Raw genomic sequence first — 21604 nt, 5'->3', positions numbered from 1 at the left:
TATCTTCATCCCCTATTATTCTTATCATATAATTTTTATCTATATTTTCCAAATTTGAGGATATTATCCTTGTTTTGTACTTATTTATCTTATGATCCATCTTTTTATATTATTCGATCACTATCACCATTCTCATTCCATTCCTTTTTAATTCTTCTTTCATTTATCCTTCCATAGGTTTGTGCTACCACTTCACTCTCCTCTCTTTCATTCTTATTCCTCAATTCTCGTCATCTTCTCTCATAGTCAACTTTCCCTTCTACTTTTTAAAATCCATCTTCATCTCGAATTTCTGATCTACATGCTACATGATCTTCAACCTATTCTCAATCTCAATCTTTCTAGTCTCTTTACTCTTACATTATCATCTTCCACTTACCCTATCTATGTTTCTCAAGTTCTCTTCCCGGTTAGGGGTGTATTCTTCATCTAATAGCACTTTCCAATCAACATCTCCAAATGACATGAATATTATTGTCCTTTTTCATCTTTATCCATGCTCATTCTACTCTCTCTTTCTTCTCCCTATTCTTCTTCTTTGTCATCTTCTTTTTCTCATTCTTCTCTATCTTCTACATGTCCTTCATTTTCTCCTAAGTATAACCTTCTCCTTGGATTCTCTCTCCCCACCCACAACCCCACCCGTAGTTGTTATGATCAACAAGACCGATGTTGTGTCTGGCCATCTCTCCCACCCCTCCTCTTCCTTCACGACACCTCCCCCCGCCACCCTACCACACCTGCTAGCATGTTAGCGAGGGCAGTTACCTTTGCTATTTATCATATCAGCACAGATGAGCAAAAAAAGTATCGTCTGACATCTGCTCTGTTCGGGGTGTTAAGTGTTGCCGATTTTTTGTTGCTTCTTGTTCACCGCAGTATCTCATCTATCTATGTTCATCGTTGGATTTCTGTTGTCCGGCTGTTGCTTGACGTGAACAGCCGAGAAATTGAGCATTGAGCTTGTACAAGAGTTAGTTAGAAGGCATTATTGATGAATATCAGTAAAATCTAATTGCCATAATTGAGGTTGTTTCTCAAAAACTTTGCAAAACAAATCAACTGTCTCAGACTTTGCCGAAACTTTGATGACAAACCTCGTCAACTTTGTCAAGGAAATATCACTCCATCTTCTTCTTCTTATCTTCTTATATCTATAAAAGGCTAAGCCCCGACAGATTGAAATCACACCACAGCCCAAACTACTGAGCCTAAAAACTTGAAATTTTGCACAATTGTTTATGGTAGCCTCAAAACATCCACTAAGAAAGGATTTTCAAAAATTTGTCCCCCTGAGGGAGCTGGGCCCCCCAAAACTGTTGTACTTTTCAACCGTTCATTCCACAGCAAAGTCATAAAGAACTTTTTTGCTCAGCTACGAAAAAAATTATATCTATGGAGAAAAATTCTGATCAGGAGCACAGGGGAGTTCAGGAGAGGACATTTTTCGAAAATTTTGATGTAAAATCACACTACAGCTCAAACTAATTGGCCTACAGACTTTGCACAAATATTCTTCAAACATGCTAGACGCGCACTAAGAACGTATTTTGAGATATTTTTCCTCTAAGGGTTTCAAAGGATGAAAAAGGATCCTATTAAGTAAGGTTATGAACATGGTAAGGTGAACGCCATATGGAACTGAGATAATTGACACATGATATTCTAATATAATGTTGTAATCATTGGAAAGCTTATAATATTTTTATTAATCAGCTGATTAAATTAATTTTGCGTTGAGAGCGCGAGCTTGCCACGTGTGTATACTATTGTTGTATGCTTGGCCAGTTCGGTTTGCGCCTTAGACCAGTAATAGAATAGACGCGCTGGGAAGTCTAGCCTCTGAAGTCAAACATCTACTGTCATATCACCATATCGTGACGTCAGCATCGGATAGAAAACGTTTCTGCAGAGTTTGTTTACATTGTTTTCTATCCGATGCTGACGTCACGATATGGTGATATGGCAGTAGATGTTGGCTTCATCGACTTTCAGTATGATTAAACAATGGGCCGTGTCTATTCTATAACTGGTCTAAGGTTTGCGCCTTCTATCAGCTGTATATGGAGTCTCATACATTCCGATTAGAAAAGTGCACATAGCTTTTCTTTGGTTAGAAGTTTGTTGATAATTCTTTTTTCAAATTCAAATTTTATTACTATCAAAAATCTCATTCAAAACTTTCTTAATAGACAACTAGATTACAAACATATACCTACATTTATTTGTAGCACAGCCAGAAAAATATAAATTTGAGTTCTATTTGTGAGTTTATTCAATATAACTTATGTATACTTTTCGTTAATATTTTGTGAATAAAAAGTACGAGTTGAAGAGAGACGTGAGTAACTCCTTATATTTGATCCAAATGGTTATTCATATTGTAGTAGTCGTGGTCACTGAAATCAAACGTTTTTTATTCTGTGACTAATAAATTCCATACGTATTTATTGTCCATAATGTATCCAGTGTCCATAATGGAAATGATTGAACTACTGAAAATTAATGGCTTACTGGTCCCTCATAGAATTTATAGTATTCCTGGTGATTGAGCCTGTCTTTTTTCAGCATTGACTATTAATAATAAAGCTTTATTTTTTAAATAGCTTACCCGGCGAACTTTGTACCGCCAACATGTCAATGTATCTCATGTCACACTTGACTTTATTTGGTAAATCATGAAATTTATCTGACAATCAATATTGTCATTCACATCTTAATATGGACTTTCTTATGTGCTTAGTCATGTAGCATTCATTATTCAGAAAACATATTCTTCTCAATCAATTGGTAGTAATATCTATCAGGAGAGTGTTGAATTAAAAAAAAAATTATATATATAGGTTAAATCAGTGTTTCAAAGATGAATTCGATGTTTTCATAGTTGTTGATTGTCAATAAATGGATCAGGAAATATGCAATGTACAATGAATCACACCGAATGCCATATTCTTACCATCTTCCATTTTAGGATGAATATAAGCTAAGCTAAATTGAAAAAAAAATTGTAAATTATTCTGTCATTCTTCAGTACCTAATTAATGAATACAATATGAACAACTCTTTTTCATGAGGTGGATAATTTTTTCCCAACATTTTCCAGTTTCTCAATGATAGGGGAAAAATTTCTGTTCAGAAACCATCCCCAATATTCACAACATATTCAAAAAGTTTCATCCCGTTATGTCAAGTAGTTTTCAAGTCTACAGGGAACAAACAAACATACAAACAAACAAACACACAAACATATATATAGATTTACATTCGGCTCAAACAAAAGCCTCTCTAAATGGAGGTAGAATGATAAGGTTGACAACTTTTAGTTCTGTTGTTTTAACGATTTTTTTTCAAATCATTTTCAAAAAGTTCATGTAGTACCTACTATTGTGTTTGAGACACTTCTGGTGCTATCATAATTTCACCACTATTCTGTTCCACAGTCCTATCTCTTGCAGTCGTTATGTCGTTAACTATATCTATAATAAGTTGAAAAGCTGGTTTATCATATAGCTGGAGTACGGGAAGGAAAATTATGTATGAAGCATCATCACGTCTTAACTACAGGACTAATTAACTTGAAATTTTGCATATAGATTCTTAATTAACCAAGGATGGTTATAGGCCTATTTTTAATTCTTCAAAATTTCATTACGTCAAATTTCAGGTTGTCAAGTTTTAAAATAGATCCTTGCGGAGCACGGGTTCCTGCTAGTATGATTATATCCCTTCACATTCTATAGATTAATCATTATGATAATCGCTTGAGGTCGATAGATATATAATAGAGGTCGATTATTTGAGAAAATGTTTCGATGTTTTCGCAAGTCAGACTATCGACGAAAAGTTGCTTGATTGTTTTGGAGTAAAGTCCATCACTATTCTATCACGATTTGTATAATCAGCTTGATTCAAGGACTAGGCAATAGAGATGGTTCTAAACATTTCACCATTATTCCATTCATCTATTTCATTCGTCTTAGCGACCGTGTAACTTCATTGGAATCTTTGTGTTTAATCTTTGTGATTCACTGGGAGTGAATCATAAAACCAATCACAAATCCGTAATTACTGTGAAAAATGCCTTACGATTCTCCACCTGTCTTATGAGAATTCAGAAGTATCGTAGGATGTGAACAACTGACATTTTACATGTGCATGAACTGTTCCAATTCATTCACACCGTCTTTGTTTGTCAGCGTGTGCACATACCATTGTGAGCTGTGAGCTGTTTCTGTTTCACATCTTTTTGCATTTTCTAAACAGTATTGAAAATGATTGATTCAAAATATTGAGATAAGTCGATAGCCTCTCACAAGTTTTTCTATGAAGTAATTTGTAATTATTTCAGTCGCTACGCGCTATACCTCCAACCATTTAAAAGCAAGACCTAAATCATATCAAACCTTTTACAAACCACTACTATTTGAAAGCAAAACCTAACCCTTTCCGAGGGTTGAGTGGGAGAGAGGACTGGCTGCGCCCCAACTTCACCCTCCAGGTGAAAATAAAGGCAGCCTGTCTATCTATCCCTCTTATTTTTTGAACTTTAATACTCTAACCCTAACCTTATCCAACTCACTACGCGTTTCGCCCATCTTCTTCAAAGAAACACTTTAACATTCAATGTTGTATTGGAAATCTTGTAAGACAATAGATAAGTACTTTATTGGTCCATTGATGATATTATAGCTAATATCCTATTTCTCTATAGTTACTCGTACTTACCTATATTGACCGATCGAATCTCAAGCCTCTTTTTGTTGACCGATCTAGTAATGATAAAACTTTGATTGGAATTTTTTATTGGATTTGATTTTAACCTTTGATTGGAATTGATTGAAATGTGGATGATGTTTTGAAACAGTTATAAACGTGTAAGACGGTAGCACTGAAATTGATCCGAAATTTGGGGAGGTGTCGGAGCAGAGAAGGCGTTGATCCGAGAAAGAAGACACCTCGCCTGGTTTCATTTCGGTAGCATGGGAATAACAGGTGGCCTTGCGTGATATCCCGCCAATCCGGCCATCAGCCGATCCGCAATCCAGTGTATCGGATGTCACCTGAAACGGGCACTGCGTGCATTGCGGTCACACATATTTTTGCGAAAAAAATAGTGGAAAAAATTTGATGACAGGTTCAGTCACGCTGTGACTTGATTAGTGAGATGCTTGACAGTGAATGAGCTTGGTATCCGGATTGGTGAGGGGTTCGGTTACTTGGGATTCTCTGTTGATTATCATCAATATCTCCTCTCCTCATCATTGATTTGATAAATTGAATCAATTGAACAAATTTTATTTGATGTGCTAAGTGAATAGGGACTACTGAGAAATTTGCGAGGAGTTTTTCGATTATCACTTGTATTAATTTAAGCTTTCTCTACTTCATTATCATGATCCGGTGGTTTGGAACCTTTTTCATTGGGTTCATCGTTAATTCATCTGTAATACCTTCTATCGTTTGTAATTCGATTTTGATACATAGGTGTTTTCATGACCTTTTATCAGTTATCCGATGGTTCGAACACAACATAAATCTAGCTACATTAATTTCTTACCATCATTCGCCATTGATTTGAACTTCATCTCATAAATCTTTTATACAGCCGACTCTATAATCCGTTTACTTCTTCTTTACAGTACTATACCTCACATTTCTTATACTCTATTAATTGTCTAGACTGACGTTTAAAAATATTGGCTTCGTCTGTTAAAAGTCAAACTAGGTACCAAGAATTCGATTGAATTTCTATAAAATTTGTTTAGAGTTTGGAACAATCTCTCTGATGGAGCTCAATTGCAAGCTAAATTCTATATTGAAGCTAATTGCAAGTTTGAATGTGGAGTGGTGCAACAATTAGAAGTTTTTTCTTTTCTATAACAGTGCAAACTGGAGAATTCAGACACTGACTAATCGAATTGATTTCAAAAAATTGTATCAATTATATTAGAATCAGAATATCTATAATAATCGAATGATTCATAACCTTATTGAACAAATGTAGGACTTGGTGGAAAACAAACAATTTTCCCAACATAACTTGCAAGCCTATGAGGCAAGCACGACTAAACCGATAAGAGCAACCCTCTCACTCCGACAACAAGCACAACATTCGACACTAGCCACAACATCACCCACAACATGTTTCCGAAGGTGACAACATGCGGGTTAACTCCTTTCCTGGCAAATGTTCCGTCTTATCACTGCACTTCCATCAACAGGTGTCTCTCTCCCACCCCTCTCAAACATGTGAGTCAGGTTGAAGCTAGGACGGTGTATCTACTCCTAGATAAGAGGTACAAACTTCCCCCTCCTTTCAACACATATATTCTTCTATGCTATTTGCTCCCTCCTAATAAAATTATGTGTATATTATTTTGTGTATTATCTATGCTTCATGTAATTGTAGAAAAACATGGCTTGAGTCTTGGGATTTATCAATTATGTGCTATCATTGCATGTATGTATGGAGTCTTGGATTATTGAAACGTTAGAGAACTGGTTACATGTTTGAAGGTCTTATCATATTATATGTCATTTATACCTATATTTCATGCAGTTACATATAAACTTGCATCAAAACTTGTAATTTATCAATTACTTGCCATCATTGAGTTCAAAGAATGTCATGTCTACTTATACTTCATGTAATTTTAGAAACACATGCCTTCAAACTTGAGATAGATTAATTACTTGCTATAATTGAGTATATGTATGGAATCTTGGATTATTGAAACGTTAGAGAACTGGTTACATGTTTGAAGGTCTTATCATATTATATGTCATTTATACCTATATTCCATGCAGTTACATATAAACTCGCATCAAAACTTGTAATTTATCAATTACTTGCTATCATTGAGTTCAAAGAATGTCATGTCTACTTAATATACTTCATGTAATTTTAGAAACACATACCTTCAAACTTGAGATATATTAATTACTGGCTATAATTGAGTATATGTATGGAATCTTAGATTATTGAAACGTTACAGAACTGAAGTTCTTATCGTGATAATGCGTTGATTCAGGTTGGATAAAATTTCCAGCTTGGAAGAATGTGTTGAGCATGTTCGTTGAGATCAATATTGATAGGAAATAATAGCGAGTGGACGGAATTTCTGTACTCTTAGCAATTTAAATATGAGGATGTTCTATATTACCGTATGAGATGAGGCATTGATAACAGTTCTATATTCTTATTTCTAAAATTTTCTGCTACTATTTCCATTTTCATCTAGATACTAATTTTCTTTAAATACTTTTTTCTAGATTTTGATCCATGCAGAGATGTTCATCATTCAATACATATAAAATCTCATTCAATTCTATCATTCTGTTATGTTATTTGTTATGCAACTGTCCTTGAAGAGAGACTTTAGTATACTGTATAAGTAGAATAACTTAGAATGTTGTTCCTCAAGCAAACGTCAAAAATGCGCTATTAGAAATAAAAACTACCTTTCATCCGAGTGAAAGAAGCTCCACTCAATTTTGTGCTACTACAAAAAAGTAGTGAAAATAAGTAGACATCGTGGACCGGTGAAAAGCGGTAATAAGAGATAAATAGAGCAAGATAGAAGATGAAGAAATAATGGGTAACAACAAGAAGGCCATAAAACTAAAGATAGAATGTACAGAAACAGTTTTCGTGAGTCGTTTGTTCGGCGTTTATTATTTATTGGGCCGAGATATAGGCGAACACCCAGTCAGAGTTTGTGAATAGTAGGAAATTTCTATCGATTTTTTATCTCTCTCGCCCTTCTCCTCTTTTTTCTACCCTCTTACCCTTTACTCCCTCTCCCTCACACACTGAGAAAGCAATTACGATTGGAGACTCACGATAATAGGGCGGCCAACAGATACGATGCAGTTCTACTCCCGACTCTGGCTGGCAAATAAAATAGATGTTCATTTAGATTATTGGCTGCCGTCCGTTTATTTGACCTAGATAAGAGTCGTGGAGGGGGGAGCAAATAAGTTGTAGTCAGGGGTAGAGAGAGAGAGGGAGAGGTTTGTCTGTAGAAGACATAAAAAAATCGATTTACGACCGATACAAACAGCTAACTGTTGCTTACAGTAAATTGAGAAACTGGATTCTTACAATGAGTTGACCATCTACTGGATGAGGGAAGAAAGGGTTCTGTATTCATGGTAAATCATTATTTACATCCTAATGTAACTGTGTAATGAAGTATTTCTTCCCTTATCAAGCATATTTTTTGGAATCAAACTCTATATGTCAATTTTGTTAGATTGGGTTTTGAGAAATTGTAAGTTGAGAACATTTTCTGTAAATTGGAAGTGTATGTAATGTTTCTTCTAATAGAGATCATTCTTAGGAAAAATACTAGAACACGTTTCACCAGTTTCACAATTCCTAACTATACTTTGGTTCCACAGTATCAGTGATTTCGAAACAATTCCCTAAAAACATTATTGAAGGGATTAGGTTTCAAGTTTTGAGTAGCTCTACAGTCCACTTACACACTCAGTATCATCATCATCATCGACGAATAATGTTTGGTAATAATGTTACAGTATCTTCTCTTCATGGTATCATGTACTATACAAAATGGGTCAGCATAATAATAATAATAATCATCATCATCATCAACAGTTCCTATTCCTAAGATTTGAACCACTATAATTCAGTTCAAGTTCTGCTTATTACTACAATATCAATATCAGTTTCTCAATGATATAATTCTAACAATTGATACTATATCGACCAATATTCTATAAGGAGGGTTAAGTGTAAGAGAGGGCCGACTACGCTCTAACTTCGCCCTCCTAGTTCAAAAATAAAGTCAGTCATTCTATTGTATTCTATTTTATTCTCATAATAGCCCAAATGAGTACAGGTGTACTGGAAAGAACTACCTGTACAGTTGAACGTCTTTGATGTAAAACGTGTGTCTGGTCAGATGCCGAAATATTCAGCATACTTAGCGAGGCATCCTCACAGAAAACATGGCAAGATTGATGTTTGGAGCTGGCTAACAGATGATAATTCTACTCTCAGCGAACACCTTAAGTCATGTTGTAGCGGTGGGCGTCCCCACATAATCCCCAAGATTTTCTTGTCAGCTCCGACCAGCTACATCGGAATTTGTAACAAACAAACCTCCATCAACTGTATATCTGTCTATAACAGTTAACAGCCATAATATCACTATATTGTTTGCATGCAAATGACCTGCACGAGAGAGACAAAACAGATTTTTTCATGGATTTCTAACCCGTGACAGAAAGAGAGACAAACTACATTTTTCACGGACCTGGGAGGACCTAAGAGTGGGGAGGATATAGTGAAACTCACTTCAATCTGTCAGCATTATTTGGATGGGGATCATAGAAGTCATTTGAAAGAGGAATGCTGACAGTTCGATATCAAACTCACTTCAGATGTAGATGAATTAAGAAGGAAGTGGAGAGAAAATGTAGGAGAAGTACTAGAAGATACAGAGTGTGGGAGAAGGTATAAGTGGACACAGTAAGAGAGAGTGCAGAGAATGAGAAAGATGCAGAAGAGTGAGTGTGATTCAGAGTTAAATAGTAGTTGTAGATGTGTAGAAAGATAGTAAGCGATTAGGGTTAATGAAAAGAGACAGAGACTGATGGTTTCCATCAGTTTGGACGCCCAGATTTAGTAGAGGAAGAGAGGAATAGTTTTAAGAAGAGTGGAAAAATGTAGGTAGGAGAAGGAAAGAAGATAGATACACAAAGATACGGGAGAGAGAAGGAAAATATGTCTCAGAGGAAAGAGGGAAGAAAAATTGTAGTAGAATGAAAGAGTGAGAGAACATATTATGAAGAATGGAGAAAAAGAAAGATTATGTAATAAGTTAAGGTAGAGACATAGTCATATGACAGGAAAACAACATGCACTATAACAGTATTAATTTGTTTTGGTTGTTATGTATTTTATATGCGCAAAACAGGATCTTCATTGGATGCCCATAAAATCATATAATACTATTTTATGAGAATTATCTACAATAGAGTAGGTTAGTATTTAGTATTTAGTATTCAAAGATTATGTAATATTTCAAGATCTTCAGCTTTTACTGTAATGCTGTAATCCTTTTTCAAATTCATGAATCAGAAATCTGAATGAGAAAACAAGGCTAGGGCAGTGGCGTATCAAAAAAAAAAAATTCGGAGGGGGATCATAACATTGGAGTAGAAAGCACCTAAACTTTGAGGGAGACACCTGGGGGCGTGGGGGTATGGAATACCCCACCAAAGGGGATATTTTTAAAATATACCTTCAATTTGGTGCGATTTTACGCAATTTTCACTTGAAAACAAACATCCCATTTAAGTTTTTTTGCTGATCAGTAGACCACTTATTATTTCGAATTTCATAGGTCTATGGGGTTTTGATTAGATAACACATAGAATGGAATAGAGTAGAATTTTGTTAGTCATTAAATAAAAAAAAGTGATTTATTTGTAGAAAGCCTACTCATTATTAGATAACAAGCTAGAATGCCTAAATTTTAGCTCCAATAAATCAGTATTTTAACCAACTTTACAGGCTTATTTTCAACTTGATTAACATTTTTTTCAAATTCACGTGATTTTCACTTGACTATTCGAACATCATTTTTTGGGGGGGGATAAAACATTTTTTCTCAAATATTTGGGGGATGTGTCCGGGTCCAACCTGTCCACGGTAGAAACTACTCCCGTTCATCATAACTGTGCAATTTTCGGGGGTTCTCTCTAGAAGCTGCTGGAGATTTGTTTAAGGTTTGCATGAAACTGAATAAACTATAATCAACTCGATCAATATAAGCTATATTGAATTTCTTCATAATAATAGATGGTAAAAAGTGAACTAACTTTGAAGTGCTATCTGTAGTTTGTCTATCCCCTGCTATCTAGTCCCTATGCACTAGACCACTCACTGTCTATAAGAAAATAGCTCATTATTATTATAATTGCTATTGCAGTGCTATTCTCTCATGTCTTATATAATTCTCGACCTTCTTATTCGATAAAATTAAGTTGGATTTAAAATTAAACTGGATTCGAAATGAAGTTGGATCTATATGGCGTATTCAAGATGGCGGACAGAAGTTTTGCAGTAAGTTGGACTAAACAATCAGGATGATAAGAAAACCTTAGGAAGGAAGTAATGATTTGCTCAAGACTGAAATAGGTAGAGTGATCATGTGTATGCATGAATAACATATCTTTAAAGATTCTAGGAACAGCCAACTTGATAAGAAAGGAAGTCATGATTTCAGTCGCCGGCCTACACTTTAGTGAAATTCACTCTAAATTATCAGCAATCCTCATTCGTATCTTCAACGTTTCCCATCCAACTAATTCTGACAGTTTAGAGTGAATCTGACGTCATCAATGAGCAGCCCTTATCAATGGGCTGACTGCCAATCCTGAGGACAGCGTACTGTGTTTAGTGTTGTAGTGCATGTACTGTGTTTAGCGCGTGGCATGCAATGCAGTCGCATTCCTATTTACCGTTTAGATAACGTATCTTAGCGCGCAATTACTTACAAGACGAGACCGCGCACTGCATAGAACGTAAATTAATTATAAAACCGATCCGCCCTACAGATGTCTTTTGTAGCCAAAGTTAACTGTCTTCCACTACTTTCCTCTCACATACTCACACTCTTTCTCTTGCTCCCTCAATCACCCTATCAACCTCTCCTTGCTATCCCTCTCACATTTCTCTATTTATCTATGAATTATTTTTGATGTTAACCTTCTCTTATGATAGACATGTTTTTCCTTCTCATACCTTTCTAAGTTTTGAAAGACCAAAAACCATTATTTAAAATTTATTTTTCAATATCAAACAATCCAATTTTTTTTAGGGTGGGTGGGTGTTGTGGATGGAGGGAGTGATTTGAAATAACTACTGTCACATACCTTTTACCAACCAAGATCAAATTCTATTTTTTCGGTCTGTATACGGTTGATGTGTTGTTATTCAAATTTAAAAAAAAAAACATGATAAATAAAACATGGACAACAAATTGAAATTAATATTTTTATTGCAGATATCTAATTTAATGACGGCAATTTAAATTCACCCACTTCTGTATAAACGTTGTGAGAGGTAGAATTTACTCTTATATGCAGTATCTCACCTGGAATCACAATTAGTATACTGTTTACATTAAAAAAAAAAAACAATGGAATACGATTTATTTATTTGGTAACACAACCTTCAGCTCACAACTTTTGTAGCTAGATCCAAACAGCTGAATGTTACAATGAGTGAAGGGTGGTTGTAGGTGTTATGATGATATGACGTCATGATGATGAATTCGATGACAGTAGGGTGATGATGCAGCAGTCATCAGCTGGTCATAACAGCCCCAATTGTTGGAGAATGACGGTTATGATAGTCCGGTTCTGAGGTGGGTGTGAGTTATGGCAGCAAGGGTTGGCTAGGTTAGGGTTATAGGGTGGTGTATCTCAGATTAATTTCTGATGATATCGACTGGATCTACTGATGGTAGTGAGTGGAGGTCTTCCATTGATAAGGCTTGTAGATGTGGTGGTGAGATAAGTCGATGGTTCAACTCTGACATTTGACCACGGAATTATTTGAAGAATGTCTGATAAACGCTGTAATTGTGATAAAATATAGCTTTATATAGTATATCTGAATGGTGAAAATGAGATTTTAGTTTCATTTTCAGATAGCCAGTATGTAATCCATTAGTTAAATATACATACATTCCATAGCCATGGAACTCTATGGATACAGCACTTATGTATTATAGTGATGCTGATCGTTCCCTTTGGAATAAAAAATAACATTATATCGAATCAAAATTATATAGACTTGAAGCTAAGCATTGAGAGCGAGCAGGATGATTCCCATATTTTTGTCTGAAACATTCATGTTGATCCATTTACCCATTCTCAGAAATGATTTATCAACCATCACTTCAACTTCATCACCGTATAGTGTATCAAGTAAATTCCTTACTTCATGATCAACTAGGCCACCTAGTATTCAAATTACAAATGACCTATGAAAAGCATTTGTCACATGCAAGAATCCCCCTTGTTGATACAAAAAATATTAGAAAACAATCAAAAACTACACAGAAATCTTATTGTAGTGTTGAATGACATAATTGCATTGACGTCAGATTCATTCATTGATGGTGCTCACTGTTTCATTCTAAGACTGTGAATCTAATTGAATTCACGTGCAAGTGGCCGCTTAAGGTGCACAATTAACCGTAGAATTACAATGTACATTGAGAACTTCACATTTGGGGGAAGGAACAGTTATGGGGTGGTTCTTTTGTTTCTCTGAGTATCAAATTAAGAATGAGAATTTCACATCTTGCTACAGAAAACGTTGAAAATTAAACTGGAATTTTGGATTGTCCGGTGTCATAATGGAAAAAAATAGTTGCGAGAGGGTAATCTGGCTGGGAGGGGAGGGATTCGGATGACACGCAGTGTGTACAAAACATTGGTGAGTGGACTCATGTTAGGGTTGAGCGGACTGAAACAGAGATTTATTGTGCATTTTGCCACCCCTCGCGTTGGGGGTTGTAATTAATCATAGTTGTGAATCAGGTCTTGCAGGTCCACACACTTTCTGCCCTTGGTTTACACTTATTTTGGTTTCTTGCACTGAAAATATGGGGGTGGAATGGTTGATTTTAACTGCTCAAAGTAGACTTGGTAAACGTTGAGGAATTGAATTGACAAGATTTCCCATAATGGTCTCAGTATTCTCGTTGTTCAGTGTATTTTCAATAAATATTGTACGTGATGACTTGAAAATACTCTACAGAATCCGTTTAAAATATAAATTTATTTGTAGGAAAAGTGCCTATGTTGACGGAACAAACAGTAGCGTACAACTGTATTTACACATCAGTATCAGAGTTAGTGACCGGTACAGTGAAATTATAATTACAATGAGTGACTATTTAATGTGACTATTCGCAATCAGGCCACCCAAGTAATAGTTTTCATCCCAGTTTCTTGAATTGTTTAAGACCGTACAACTCTAAATTTAATTACTCAGGACCTTGATATTGAATGAAGGATAGAATTCTCATTGAATTCATGTTGCAAAACTCGCAATGCTTTAGTCTTGCAAGCTCTTATCACATAAAACTTAGCGAAAATTAGGAAATGTCATGTGATAAATTGCAGGAAAGTATTTTGATAGAAAATTATTCAATTTGAATAATGGAAAAGTAAGCTTATTAAATGACAATTTCAGTGTACACTGATTCAGCGTAGACAGTGGAATATGAAATGATTATTTTATTATCAATGTAACAATAAAGTAATGATATTTGAATAAACTATAGTGGAGCATGCATCTCATTTCAATTCATGTTAATAATTGATCTGAGGTATTTGCCTTTTTCTCTTTACATTGACTAACATCATCATATTATTTCATTAGTTCTCTGTAATTGTGTATCGCCTGTATCCAATAAAACTCCTTATTGAAATAGAATTTCTATTCGTTTAGATAAATTGATGCAATTTGATTGACTGGTGTAGGAATTGGATTAATTTTCATTCTTGTTTCAATAATTTTGTTAGTTTTTACAAGAATAATAACTTACAAGAATAGTGCTACTCCAATTCCTGATTTCACAGCTGAGTCCTCCATTTCAAATGAGGATTGTCGCATTCTCTGCATTCTCTTCCTCTTCTCATGAGTTTGAGACGAATTGATTTCTACAATAAGACAGTCTAGTTTAGTCTAACTGTCGTTTCAAGTGCATATATATTTTGGATGTTTTGTTGAGCTTGAACTCGAATTCTTACTACCAATGTTATGTTATAATACCTTCCGTAGTATACCCCATAAGGATATAACTTCTGACTGACTCCATATGTATCACTTATATATATGACTTATTGACTCTGTTTTAATATGTCAAATTTTTTTCTCATGAAATTATGTGGAATATTTCTGTCATTTTCATCATTTTACAATTCTTAATGAATTTCTCATTAGTCCTGTTATGATGTTACTCAGCTAAATTTGACTTCTCAAGAATCTATGTGGCATATTTTGAGTATTTTCTCTAATTTTCAGGTTGAGGTCTTAATTTTTTTCTGCGTTTATAGAACGAATAAAAATTTGGTTAGAAAATGCCATCGAACTTGTTGATGAGTTTGATAGACACCTATCATTCCAGTTTCACATGGCAACGTACATTCTCCATCTCCCTCCCACCTATTCTTTCTTCTTACACCCTTCATTCGTTCTCATTGAATGTGCTCGATCAGGTGTTAATTCTCATCCATCAGTTCTTCTTCTCCTCATCTGACTGCCCATCAAACCAGTTACTCATCCCCTGACATCTTTATGCACTGTTCGCTTTGTTACTCTCATCCCGTTCCATCTTTATGCTTTTATCTTCGAATATTTCTACTTCCCCCACTGGTTATTTCCTCTTATTTTATCACCTATCCATCACTTAACATCGCTGACTACCCCTCCTCCTCTATTCGATCCTCCGCATTCACCTCTCTCATTCAACTTTTCACACCCTACTCCTCCTCCTTAATTACATCTCCCTCATCATCCTCCTCCTCCTCCTCCTTTCCACCCTCTGAGTTTTTCTCCTTTTTATTTACGTTCATCAACTTCTAGCACCTTCTCCAACATTAATTTCATCATCTCATCCTCATAATATTTCTTCATTCTACTGTGTTATTCATCTTCATTTTTTCACCTTGGTTTTCAACGTCGTCTTTTTCTTCGACTTTTCATCCACGAATTTTTCTTCTCCCTATTATGATTGATCTTCTTTCTCTTCTTCTTCTTCTTATCTTCTTCTTCTTCTTCTTCTTCTTCTTCTTCTTCTTTTTCTTCTTTTTCTTCTTCTTCTTCTTCTCTTCTTCTTCTTCTTCTTCTTCTTCTTCTTCTTCTTCTTCTTCTTCTCCTCTTCCCCCTTCCTCTTATTCTCTATTTTCTTAATCTTCTTTTCCCGTCTTTATCTTCTTCATTTTCTGTTGTTTTTAGTTTTTTCTTCTACTCTTTCCTCCCGGAACAACCCTACCAATATGCATTTCTCACTCTATTCTGCTTGCCTTTGAGAGTGAAGATGAACTTCACATTGTTTTTGTTAAAATTGAACCAATTTGTTCAAAGCTTATTTTTTACGCTCTCATATTTATCTACTCTTCTTCATAATTAGTAATTACTAGCAGGTGACTCGTGATCCGCAAGGGTCTAATGAGAAACATGAAGAAACTGAAATCTTGAAGAATTTAAAATAGGCCCATAACCAACCTCGGTAAATTGAGAATCTATATGCAAAAGTTCAAGTTAATCAGTCCAGTAGTTCAAATGTGATGACGCGTCATTCGTGAATTTCATATCCCGTACGTGTATAAGCCAATTCTCTCCTATATTATATTATAGATATAGAAAAAGAATATCTGATTGAATATGATACATCCTGATAGCAAAGCCAGATAGGGGAAATCTAGACCAAGCTACAGTCGTCTCAACAAAGCATTTGTAGGCCCTCCTTCCCTACTGGAGCTCACTTTCCGTTTTCAACGATTTAATAGCAAACTATAATCCAATATTCCAGATACGTGGGATGGGTTACATGTGACCCACAGGTAGGGCCAAAGGTGACCCTAGCCATTCATAAAAATGGGGGCCTTACTATGTGATCACACAATATAAAAGTAGATCTGAATATAGAACTAGGATCTGGGATACCTGCTGTGCTGAAATGAAGTTCTGGATAATCTCAACAGCCTCCAAACTGAATATCTGTACCTGAGCTTACCAAACTGTTTCTGTCCTACTGAATTCTACCTGTATATCAGTATTTTCAAGAAATATAGTATGATTACTTTGAAAAGAACAGAAGAATGAAGAAAATGAAACTGAGAGGAGAGTGAGATAGGAAAGAAGAAAATTAAGAACAGGAGTGGGCCACATGAAACAAAAGAGATGATGAACAAAACTAGAAGATATACAGTAATGAAAAACTATTAGATACCGTGAACAATCAATGATTATTGACATCTCAAGTTTATTCCCAATTTTTGTCAGATCATTCTGAAGAGAACGGGAAAAAAGAAGAGGGATTGGTAGCAACAGTGAGAGAGGAGGAGAAGAAAAAGATGACAATGAGGATTGAGAAAAAGTTATTGAGGGAATAAAATGGTTAAAACAAGTGAATGAACTCACAATACGACTCTTATGAGCTGATAATAATGAAAAAAATACATCGTGATTAGACGGAAAGTAACGATTATGGGGAAAACAGTAATTCGAGGGAAATAGTAGACAGTTAGAGAAAACAAGAGGAAAATGAGACAGAAAAATAAAAATTAAAATAGAAGAAAAGGAATGCGGATGGGATATAGAGCAGAAGAGAAGGTTTTGGGAGAAGAATCACAGTATTCCATTTCAGTTGTCGGATATCTAGTCACCAGAGTCGAGTTTAATAATCTCTCATCTGTTGAGTACAAGGAGACTGTTGAGGAGTTGGATTGGAAGAGAGGGTGGAGAAGAAGGAGTTGAAGAATGAGGAGGAGGAGGAGAAGAAGACGAATTGTGATGAAAGAAAAAGCAGCCGTTATGATAATGTGTCCGGTTGATGGGCGATTTGAAGGCTTTTTGACAGGGAGATGATGACCAGGAGACTCGATTTATTGAAGTTCAGCCATTCGGAACACTTCACTACTAACTCGACTAGTCTTGTCTAGGTCTAGGGCGGTTGCAAGGGATGACTTGGTCAACTCGTTCCAAATATCAGCTCAGATCAACCAATTAATTGGATTCAAGAGATTGAACTCGAATGAGATTGCAATGGAATACATTCGTACAAAATAGTAAAGACGTATCAGCTCATAGTTACAATTTATTCATACATTCAACATATAAGTGTCCGTTTGCTTGTAAGTCTATGAAAATTAACAGCCGTAAATAACGTCATCACATTGTCGTCTGATCTATTCATTTACTCTCCTGGCTTCATTGGCTTCCGTGAAATGAGGTCAGTTTATTGTTGATGAAGGTGGATGAATTGAAAATAGAAGTTGATCATATTCAACAGCCTTAATTTGTATCTTACTCATTAATCTGACAACAACATTGTTCATTGATCATCATATCTACTATGAACCAACAAAAAAAATATGAAGAGAGCTAAAATAATTCATTTCAATATGAGTAGAAATCAAGCAATTATTGGGAGGCTCATAACAAAACTGTTCCTCTCCTGAATCATAATACTATGATAATGGTATAATTGTCTTGATAAGTTTATTACGATCACAATTATTATTACTCGAATTCAAGATTGGAGTATACACTCAACATAATTATTTTAGTTTAGTTCTAGAAGATCCTGCTTACAAATGGACCAATATAATGAGCAATACAGTCAGAAATAAATACCACTTTTCAGAATATTATTGCAGGTTGAATATTGAACCTTAATTCGAAAATGTTGGTTATATTCAACTTCATTACTATTCCAACAAAATAAGAGAATTCTCAAAGTATGAGAATTGATATTAGTGTAATTGAAATATGTTGGTGTAGCGTACTTTTCGACCACGATTATGGTATGTATGTCTTACTGAACTAAAACTAAACATTATGTAAATTATTCAATCCACGATTTATCTCGTCTCCAAGTTTGGATCGAACGAAAACGGTAACCCACATCTCCATCTCTCCACCTACCACCGGACCGCATCGACTCGAAATTCCACATTTCTAACGAGAAATCCACACATATCTAATAATCTAGAAATATGTGGTCTACTAGACGACAACGATATTATAAACAGAATGTATAATGTATTAGCTCGAGTTTCACACTTGGCCGGGTCTTTAGTGTTTGGAAACTTATTCCGAAATCCAGTCGGCAAGAAATAGATAAAGATGGTGGGATGTGAGACGAAGGGAGTGTGAGGGAGACGGGAGAAGATGTCTGAGAGACGAACAACTACGAAGATATTCAGTAGGGGAGGAAGTTATCTCCAAAATATTATATTATACATAGGTTATTATAATACGGAGGGTGGTCATATCTTGTCCAGTGAGCTTGAGATATTGTTGATCTCGGTTCTACCACAGTTATGCTGTTCTCCCTCATCTGCAGGCAGTTATAATATTCGGCAGGAAAAAATAAGGCAATATTTGTATAAAGCGAGCGTAGAGAGGGTGAGGGGGTGATTATGAATTGTCATATTTTGGACCCAGTTTGCGTGAGAACCCCCACACCCCTTTGCGGTCAGCGTCTATCAACAATGTGCCCCCATTTTTCATCTCTCTCTTCCTCACTTACCCGCTCTCTATATTTCTCTCTTCACTTTTACAACCATATCGTGAACTTGGTCTGCCCTTGACAACTACAATCATAACAGGCCAACACAAAACACACGTCGCCTTGGAAGGTTCTAGAATCTAGAATATTACAGATTAAAACGCTGTGAGAAAACATGAATCCACAATTAATTATCTATTTATTCATTTATGAAAACATGGAAGCATATACAGGATTCCTCTCGAAAATTGCTCCCATAACAAAATGATTACAATGATTAGGCTACATAGTAAGAGTATAGAAAAAAGTAAGAAATTATGAATAAATCATACGATAATCGTAAACGATCAACGAAATCATAGGATATATACAGTACTACAGATTATTTTAAGAAAAGAATGTAATTTTTCTTTTTAGAAGTTGTAGAGAAACATTCATTGAGAATTAATAATATTTAAAACGTGGAAAATTAGGTTTTAAAGGTCCAGGAAACTCAAAACAAATTGAAACTGATCATGGACGCAAAGTTATTCTATTCAAAATTCAAAGGAAAACTATTCGCAATGAATTAATTGCATTGAAATATCTTCAACAAGAGCTATGCTGGAGAATTCAATAATTAAAAACCGTTACAGTTTTCATCATTGAACCGAAAAAATAGGTCGGTAGGTTTTTCAATTCTACATTGTAAAATCAATGTAATTACCCTTTGAATAGTAAGTACATAGGTTGACAGTGGCAGACTGTACAGTATTACATTACTTATGTCTTATGACGTATTACCTATTAGTGGACTTATTAGTAGACGTATTATTAGAATACGTATTAGTATTACGTGGAGAAAAACTGCAAATATTATCACGGACTCTCGAAAGATTTTCAAAATCAGGAAAAGCAATAATAATTGTAGTTGGGAGAATACCGGAATGGTGAAGATGACGAATGAAAATAATAAGAAGAGTGAGAGAGAAAAACTAGAATGGGAGTTCAGGATACGAATGTTATCAGAGAGATTGAAGAAGAGAAAAATGAGATTACAAGTTGGGAGCAAGTTCGGAATAATGAAATGGAAAGATGATAAATTTGAATAGGAGACAAGTGTTGGTGCATAGCATGGCGTGGCATGGCATGGCATGGCATAGCAGTGCACCAGCGGTCTGTTAGACGTGGACCAATGGACTGCCAGACCAAGACCATGGTTTGGGTGTGGCCACATAATTTTGGCACCCACATCCGGGAGCATTGTCTTCGCAGACAGGACTCATGCCATACTCTCAAACTCTTATTACTCTTCTTTTTTCACCTTTTTACTGTTTATTTCTTCGTAATCTTATCGTTCTTTTTCCTTTTCATCTCCTTCACTAATCTCCTCTTGTTGCTTTTCTTTGACATTGTTATCATTCTCATTCTGCTATATTTAATTCTTGTTTATCTTTGAAGTTGTTGATATTCTCTTCCTTCTCCCATATTTTTCTCTGGTGGTTTCTTTTCATAGTTTTTATCAATCTCATCCTCCTATCTATATTCAGTTCTTGTTTCTTTTTGAAGTTATCATTCTTTTTCTTCTCCTATTGTTTGGTGAGCTCACTTCCTACCTTTCACATCTTTCATCGTACACTTTTTGTCATCTTATCATTCCTCTCCCTCCTATTTTCTTCATCGTCAAGTTGCAGGTTTTCTACTTTTGTTGTGGTGAATTCGTTTTTTTTTTACTCCATCGTATTCCAAAGCTCGTTATTTGTCTTGTATCTCATATTTTGTTTCCTAGAACTCAAATTGACCAAAAATTAAATTTATAAATAACTTACTAGATGAATATTATATTACAAATCTTCAAAAATTAAATTTATTAAGAACTAGATAAATATTATATCACAAATCTTCAAACCTCTTTGTTATAACAACTTTTACCTAATTTATCTTATCTTACCCTTTAGTCCTCACCTTTTCTTTATGTTCTTTTTCTTGTATTCTTGTATTCTTGTGTCATCTCTTCTCTTTTTTAACTTTCGTTCTTGTTTTTACCTTCTATTATGAGTTTTACCATCTTCTATGATCTCTCATTTAATCCTGGCACAGATCTACTTTCAAATGTGCATTGATTTTCTTTTTCTTTTTCCTTCACTTCTTCATTGCCTTCGTCTTAGTAATCTTCTCCTTTTTCTAAATTTCAACTCTGACGTTTGTTTTTGAACAGTGTTGAGTGTTGACCATTGTGGAAAATCACCCCCACAAACAGTAAATCATTCTTTTCAATCTAAGAGCAATTTATCATAAGGGTAATTAAGCATCTCGTACGAGTGATTTATATACTG

This window comes from Nilaparvata lugens, chromosome 8 (assembly GCF_014356525.2).
Source record: "Nilaparvata lugens isolate BPH chromosome 8, ASM1435652v1, whole genome shotgun sequence".
Lineage (NCBI taxonomy): Eukaryota > Metazoa > Arthropoda > Insecta > Hemiptera > Delphacidae > Nilaparvata > Nilaparvata lugens.
The sequence above is the reverse complement of the archived record's forward strand: the minus strand, read 5'-3'. Positions refer to the sequence as shown.